The following is a 7516-nucleotide window of genomic DNA, read 5'->3' as shown; positions in this document are numbered from 1 at the left end:
TCTATCATCTCTCTCTCTCTCTCTCTCTCTGACTTAGCTCTTGTTGTGTAACAAACCATCCCAAAACTTAATGGCGTAAAGCATTAACTATTTATTATTTCTCATGGGTCTGTAGGTTCGCTGGGCTCAGCTAATCTTGGCTGGGCACACTCATGCTTTTGTGATCCGTTGCTGCATTGGCTGGGAACTGGCTGGTGTAGAATGGCCTTCCAGCAGACCAGTCCAGGCTTGTTCACATAGTGATTGCAGGGGTCCAGGAAAGCAAGTGAAAATATGCAAGGCCTCATGGAGTCATGACTTGGAACTGATAAACTGTCACTTCCACCACACTCTTTTGGACAAACAAGTCTCAAGGCTAAGCCTTGCTTAAAGGGGTTTGGAAATAGACTCTGCCCCTTCATGGGAGGAGCTACAAAGTCACACTGATGGGAGGGGGGAGAAATGGGACCACTTCTGCCATTAATCTACCACACCATCCATTTACAAAAGACAGAAACCTGGGTGTCATCGTGACGCCTCCTTTTTACTTCTCCAACATGCGCTACATCACCGAGGCAATTCAATTTCACCTCTAAAGCTCCATTCAGCTTCTCCCACAGCCACCACCTCAACCTGAGGAGCCCTAACTGGGCTGTCGGTCTAACTGGTTTACTCACATTTTGTCCTCACTGTGCTTGGATTTCTTCAAAGTGCAAGTCAGATCAAATCAAGATCCTATCACCTTTCCTTGCCCCAACCCTCCAAAGACCCTGCATCGGTCAGGTCAGAGCTGTAAGCAGCAGCCACGGGCTGTGACTAGAGGAGAAAAGAAGCCTAATCAAAGGGTATCGGTTAGCTCACAGGACCCCTGGACAACTAGACCCAGAGATCACACAGGCACAAGGGGTGGGGGCTGGGTAGCCAGCACCACCATCAAAACCACACTGCTGGAGCATCTGGTGGTGGGGGGTGTCACATCATTTGCTACAGACTCAAAGACCTGGGTGGAAACACCTTCTTGGCTAAAGCCCCCAGTTTTGGAAATGAGAGTGAAAAAAATCTCATGTAATTTCTGTGCTGACCCAGTCAGTGGGGATTTCCTCAGTCACAGGCAGGAGATTGAGATGCTGGACATTCGTTTTCTCAAACTTTATGGTGCTTAGCGGGCTCCCGAAGCCACCAGGGGCTGGCTGGGTGGGTATCTTAGCTGGTATGCGGTATTCCTGCTGTAGTAAGCATTTTTTTAGTTAAGAGTCACAAACCCCCTTTGGTTTAACTGATAAAGTGGTGAGGATGGGACTTTTTTTTTTTCCCCCCAAAGGCATAAAGAGGAAAAAGTTAGCCTGGTCCTCTGGAGAAAAAGAAATAGGTCAAAAGCTAAAAGTATGACCTAATCCCTCTGTAGTCAGGCAGGAAATAGGAGACGGGCAAATGTTGTGCAAGAGAGATTCCCCTGGGCTTGGCAAGAGGATCCATTGCGGGAGGCCGGGCCTCAGGACCCATTAGACTCTCACACTTTGTCCAGCTGCTATGAAAACTCTCTCCCAGTGTCTGCGTCCGCAGGAGGATAGGCTCCCCTGTTCCTACCCTGGAAAGAGCGAGAGAGGCTGGAAGGGGACAGGAGTAAACCGGAGAGGGGACGTAAGTGGCCGCTTGTTGGTACCTCCCCCAGATCCCTTTACAGGCTGGTGCACCCCCCGCAGCCGCTGGGTCACCGCGGCCTTCTTCGCTAGAGAATTAGCGCAAACGGAGCTCAGCGCTTGGTAGGCTGTGTCCCCACCCCCAGCAGCCCGCAGCCAATGGCTGACTGAGACGTACAAGCCCCGCCCCTTCTCCAGGTGAGTCTTACCGCCGAGGCTAGACTCACCCCAGCCCAAACCGCGCTGTGCTTAGCGGGGGGGGGTGGTGGGGGGTGGTCTCTCTGTATTCCTCTTCTTCCCCGGGCTGGGAGCCAGAGAAAGGATGGCAGCCCGGCCGTTGGCTCTCTTTTGCCCCCTCGTGGATCTGGTGAGAACTTTGGTGACTCCCAAATCGTGTCCCGTGTCCACCGCCCCCCCCCCCCACCCCGCCTACTTGTTTTTCTAAAAGTGGAACATTGGGACCGAGGAGAGCTCGGATTGGGGTTGGGTAAACACTTGTAGCTGGCAAAGTTGAGGGTAGTTTTCCCAGCAAAGGACTTGGTAGGTTTTTTGGGGGAATGCATAGTAATTTGGCTCAGAAAACCTTGGGGTTCATGAGGGCCAGACATGGAAGCCGGGGGGGTGGGGTGGGTAAGGAGCTGATTGATTCTGTGAGTGATTTCTGTGGCCTTCAGCCAGGGATCACCTCTTTGGGTCACAGATTCTTCTTCTTCTTCTTCTTCTTCTTTTTTTTTTTTTTTAAGATTTTATTTATTTATTTGACAGAGAGAGACACAGGAGAGAGGGAACACAAGCAGGGGGAGTGGGAAAGGGAGAAGCAGGCTCCCCGCTGAGCAGGGAGCCCGATATGGGGCTCCATCCCAGGACCCTGGGATCATGACCCGAACGGAAGGCAGACGCTTAACGACTGAGCCACCCAGGCGCCCTGGGTCACACATTCTTCTTATGGCAAGTGGAGAGAATCAGACCAGCTCCTGTATCTGAGGTCGTTGGTGGATTTAGTGTACTTACAGATTTTTTTTTTAAAGATTGATTTATTTTAGAGAGAGCGCATGTGCATGAATGGGGGGAGAGGCAGAGGAGAGAATCTTCAAGCACACTCCCCGCTGAGTGTGGATCCCCTCCGGGCTGGATCTCATCACCCTGAGATCATGACCTGGGCGGAAATCAAGAGTCTGAGCTTAACTGACTGAGCTACCCAGGCATCCCAGTGTAATGACAGATTTGAGAGAGCTTTGGTGTCTCAAGCCACACCGATCTTGTTGCCTATGAATTTCCATCATATGTCCCGTCTTAGCTATGTAACTTTCTATGGGATTATCTGTTTTATTTCTTCCATGTACTGCAACCTCTTCCTACTGGTCTTCCAGCTTCCACATTGCACATTGCAACTAGAATTCTCTTAACATCATGTGGGTATGACACAAAAGCCTTCAAGACTTTCCCATTGCACCTAAAGTCCCAATTATGTTCTGTGGCCCCCTCAAACCCTTCAGGATCTGGAGTTTGCCTCTTTCTTCAGCCTCACCCTTATACTCTCTTCATTGCTTCCTCTGGTCCCATGCCTTCCTTCAGTTCCTTCACCAGCTCTTTTCCATCTCAGAGTGTTTTCACCTGCTAGTCCCTCTGCCTGGAAAATCCTTTGCTCACGTGTGTGTGTGTGTGAGACCAGCTCCTTTTCAGTTCTTTATAGCTTAGTTTAACTATCATATCACAAAGGAGCTATACCCAGTTTCCCTCTATTTGTTTATTTCCTTCATAGTAATTACCACATTATCTTGGTTTTACATTAATGTAAGACATGGATAGTCTTACATTATCTTGTTTACATGTTGACCCTTTCCCCCCTCTCTCCTTTAAAATGAGTCTTCCCGGGCTGCCTGCATGGCTCAATCAGTTAAGCGTCTACCTTGGGCTCAGGTCATGATCTCAGGGTTCTGGGATCGTGCTCTGTATCAGGCTCCCTGCTCAGCAGGGAGTCTGCTTCTCCCTCTGCTCGTACTCTCTCTAGCTCTCTCTCTCTCAAAGAAATAAAATCTTTAAAAATAAATAAACAAAATGAGTCTTCCCACCCCAAGGGCATTATTTACTGTTGTAATCCCTAATGCCTAAAATAGTGCCTACTATTCTTCCAACACTAGTTAGGAATATGTTTGGCTACAAGTAAGAACAACAAAATATGACAGTGAACTTAATAAATAGGGGCTTATTTTAACCACCTAAGAAGAAATCCAAAGGCAAGCTGATTGCTGGTATTGTTTTAGTGACCCAAAATACCATTGGGCACCCAGGCTTTTTCCATACTTCTGTTTCATTATCCTTAGCACGTTGATGTTTCTTCCCTCATTTGTTACAAGATGACTATCCAGATGTAGGCATCACATCTACATGTAAGCTGGGGAGACACAAAGAAGGTGCTAATCATGTCTCCTTCTAGGGGAGCGAAAGTTTTCCTAGGACTCCCTAAGCAGATTTCCCTTCACATCTCATCACCTGTAACTGGGTCACTGGTTCTAGCTTCGAGGGAGGCTGGAAAATGGATCATCTGATGCTTAACTTTATATGTCAACTTGACTGGGCCATGGGGTACCTAGATATTTTGGTCAAATATTATTCTAGGTGCTTCTGTGAGGTTTTTTGTTTTTTTTTTTTTTGGATGAGATTAACATTTAAATTGGTTGAAATAGAAAAAAAATAGAAAAAGAGAAAAAAAATTTCGTTGACTCAGTGGAACACATTGCCCTCCCTAATGTAGGTTTCACTCTGTTGAAGATCTGAATAGAACAGAAAGGCTAACTCTCTCCCAAGTAAGAGAGTTCTTCCTAGCTGACTGCTTTCCAACTGGGACATTGACCTTTTCCTGCTTTCAGGTTTGAACCGAGACATCAGCTCGTCTTGGGTCCGGAGCCTGCCAGCCTTTGGATGGGAACTACACCAGCACAATCCTGGTTATCAGGCCTTTGGACTTGGACTAGAACAAAACCACCGGCTCTCTTGGATCTCCAGCTTGCTGACTCACCCTGTAGTACTTGGGACTTGCTTTCTTCCGTAATCACATGAGCCAATTCCTTATAATCAATCAATCAGTCAATCCTATTGGTTCTATTTCCATGGAGAACTCTAATACAGAATAATATTGTTATAATTGGTTCAAAGTGCTGTACTACAGAAGTATAATAATATAAATCATTTGTATAATTCTAAGTCTTCTAGTAGCCACGTTAAAAACATAAAGAGATGAAATAACTTGTGATAATATATTTTATTTAACCCAAGATATTCAAAACATTATTACTGTGACATGAAATCAATATACAAATTAATGAGATATTTTACAATTTGGGGGCACTAAATCTTCAAAATCTGCTGTACAGTTTATACTTATAACAAATCTCAATTCAGACCAGCCACATTTCAAGTGCCCAATAGTTGCCTATGGCTGGGCTCTACCATATTGGCCAGTGTAGGTGTAGATTATCAAGATACCTTACTTGTATTCAGAATATATAAAGAACTCTTAAAAGTCAATAATAAGAAAACCAACAACTCAACAAACTATGGGAAAAGATTTGAACTGACCATCAAAGAAGGGATACAGATAGCAAATAAATGCACAAAAAGATGTTCGACATTCAACCTAGCTAGTCATCAGGGAAATGTAAATTAAACCACGGTGAAATCTTACTACACACCTACTAGAATAAATGAAATAAAGAGAAAGACCACAACAAGTGTCGCTGAGGGTGAGGGTCAACTGGAACTCTCACTCAGTACTGTTGGGAATGAAAGTGGTACAGCCATTTTGAAAAAGAGTTTGGCATTCCTTAAAAAGTAAACATACACCTATCATGACCAAGCCATTTCATTTACCCGAGAGAAAGAAAATGTTCATACAAAGACTGTACGTGAGGGTTCATAGCAACTTTGTTTGTAATAGTCAAAAATTGTAAACAACCCAAATATTCATCAACAGATGAATGGGTAAAGAAATTAAGGTAGGAAACACTGCGTAGGAATAAAAGTAAATCATTGATACCTGCAACAACATAGATGAGTCTCAGAATAATTATGCTGGGTGAAAGAAGTCATTAAGAAGGGCATTGTGGGGGCGCCTGGGTGGCTCAGTCGGTTGAGCATCTATCTACCTTTGGCTCGCATCATGATCCCGGGGTCCTGGAATTGAGCCCCGTATCGGGCTCCCTGCTCAGCGGGGAGCCTGCTTCTCCCTCTCCTTCTGCCCCTCCCCCTGCTTTTGTTCTCTCTCTTTCTCAAATAAATAAAATCTTAAAAAAAAAAAAAGGACATTGTAGGTGAGTTCCAAGGTGGCAGGGCTATGTTAGGTGAAGAAGGAGGTAAAGCATGTGTTTTGAAGGAACAGCCTTGGGTCTCTACCATGGGGGGGCGGCCATGGTGTCTTCTCCCTTTAAGGCTCATAGGGTTCAGCGGAGCCATCGCTTTTTAGAAGTGTGAATCTCAGCAGGCCCCACGATGACTGCTTCCTGCCACGTGGGGGCATCAGTCACACACCTGATGGTCACAGAGTAAGAGTCGTTCCTCTGAGCCTGGCATCAGTCATGGCTTATGCTGAAATTGAAACACGATGCAATGAGACATATAGGTAGGTCCATGCCACGTTAAGGAGGGCTCCTATATAACACTCCTGTTCCTAAATGCCAACTATTGAAAATTCCAACGTTGGCTGGAAAAGTCTATTATTGATGCTCAGTAGGATTCAGCAAATGCAGGACAAAGCAGCACATCTCAAAACACACGCAGGGAGCCGAACCAGTTGATAAGCCAAAGCAAGAGAAAAGAGAGACCTCCAGTGGTTGTGGTCATCCCCTAAACACCCACTTGGCGTGCCAGTTGTTGGGGTCCATCCTGCCTCTCAGGGGAGACAGCAGGTGTTGAAGTATTGCGGGGTGGTGTGTCATGATGGGTGCAACTGGCTTTGAAAAGCTGCTTCCCAAAGGCATGGGGAGCCATCAAGGGCTTTAGACAGAGCATGGACAATATTGATTTGGGCCAGAGAAAAATCCCTGGGGTGAAGGGGGCTGATATGCTGCAGTGGGGAAGAAGGGATGGAAGTGGGAGGAGCGTGGCAAGGAGATGGGTTTTAGGTGACAATCTTAATAGTCCAATGAGAGTTGCAAAAATGTCCACTCTGTAGTTGGGGGAGGGGATGAGGGCAAGGGAGCATAGTGCCTCGTGGCTTGGAAAGAAAAGAACATGGCTGGGAGCCAGACTACTTGGGCTCAGGTAGCTGTTGGCACATTAATTAACCTTGGTGTGCCTCAGTTTCCTTATCTGTACAATGAAAGTGCATTAGTCTGCAAGGGCTGCCATAACAAAGTATCACAAGCTGGTTGGCTTAGACAACAGAAATTTATTTTCTCGCAGTTCTGGGTCTGAGATTAAGGTTTTGGCAGGCTTGGCTTCTTCCCAGGCCTCTGCTTGGCTTGTAGATGGTCCTCCCTCCATCTGTGACCGTATTCTAATTTCCTCCTCTTATAAGGATACCAGTTACACTGGCTTCGGGCCCACTCAAATGACCTCATTCTAACTTAGTTACGTCTTTAAAGACATATCTCCAAATGCAGCCACACGGTGAGGTTTTGGCAGTTAGGACATCAAATATGAATTTTGGGGGGCTACAACTCAACCCATACAGGAGACTAATGAGAGAATTTACTTCACAGATTTGTGAGGATTAATTGAACTAGGACATGTAAAGTGTTTAGAACAGCGATAAAAAATGTTTTTCTATTATTAAAGAGGACATAGGAAAATGAGGCAGCCATTTCATGGATTTCCTGAAGCTCCTGCCTCCTCCAGGAGTGGGATCCTTTGAGTCCTAGCTGTTCTCTGAGCCCAGCACTCTCAGAAGCCCTCTTCAC

At 46.0% G+C, this 7516-nt stretch overlaps 1 long non-coding RNA gene across 2 annotated transcripts; it reads left to right on the top strand.

Moving 5' to 3' along the window:
* The first annotated feature begins 1250 nt into the window (after nucleotides 1-1250).
* Nucleotides 1251-4865, top strand: LOC123850579 (uncharacterized). Of its 2 annotated transcripts, none has more exons than XR_006792379.2 (2): nucleotides 1251-1620; nucleotides 4490-4865. It is a non-coding gene; the product is annotated as an uncharacterized LOC123850579 (long non-coding RNA). The 2 variants fall into 2 exon arrangements; XR_010405790.1 differs by having other exon boundaries at nucleotides 1251-1817.
* The last annotated feature ends 2651 nt before the right edge of the window (nucleotides 4866-7516 follow it).

Source organism: Mirounga angustirostris, unplaced genomic scaffold (genome assembly GCF_029215605.1).
Source record: "Mirounga angustirostris isolate CCGP_5_RB_7025 unplaced genomic scaffold, mMirAng1.0.hap1 SCAF_10, whole genome shotgun sequence".
Classification (NCBI taxonomy): domain Eukaryota; kingdom Metazoa; phylum Chordata; class Mammalia; order Carnivora; family Phocidae; genus Mirounga; species Mirounga angustirostris.
This window is presented reverse-complemented; position numbering and strand designations above follow the sequence as displayed.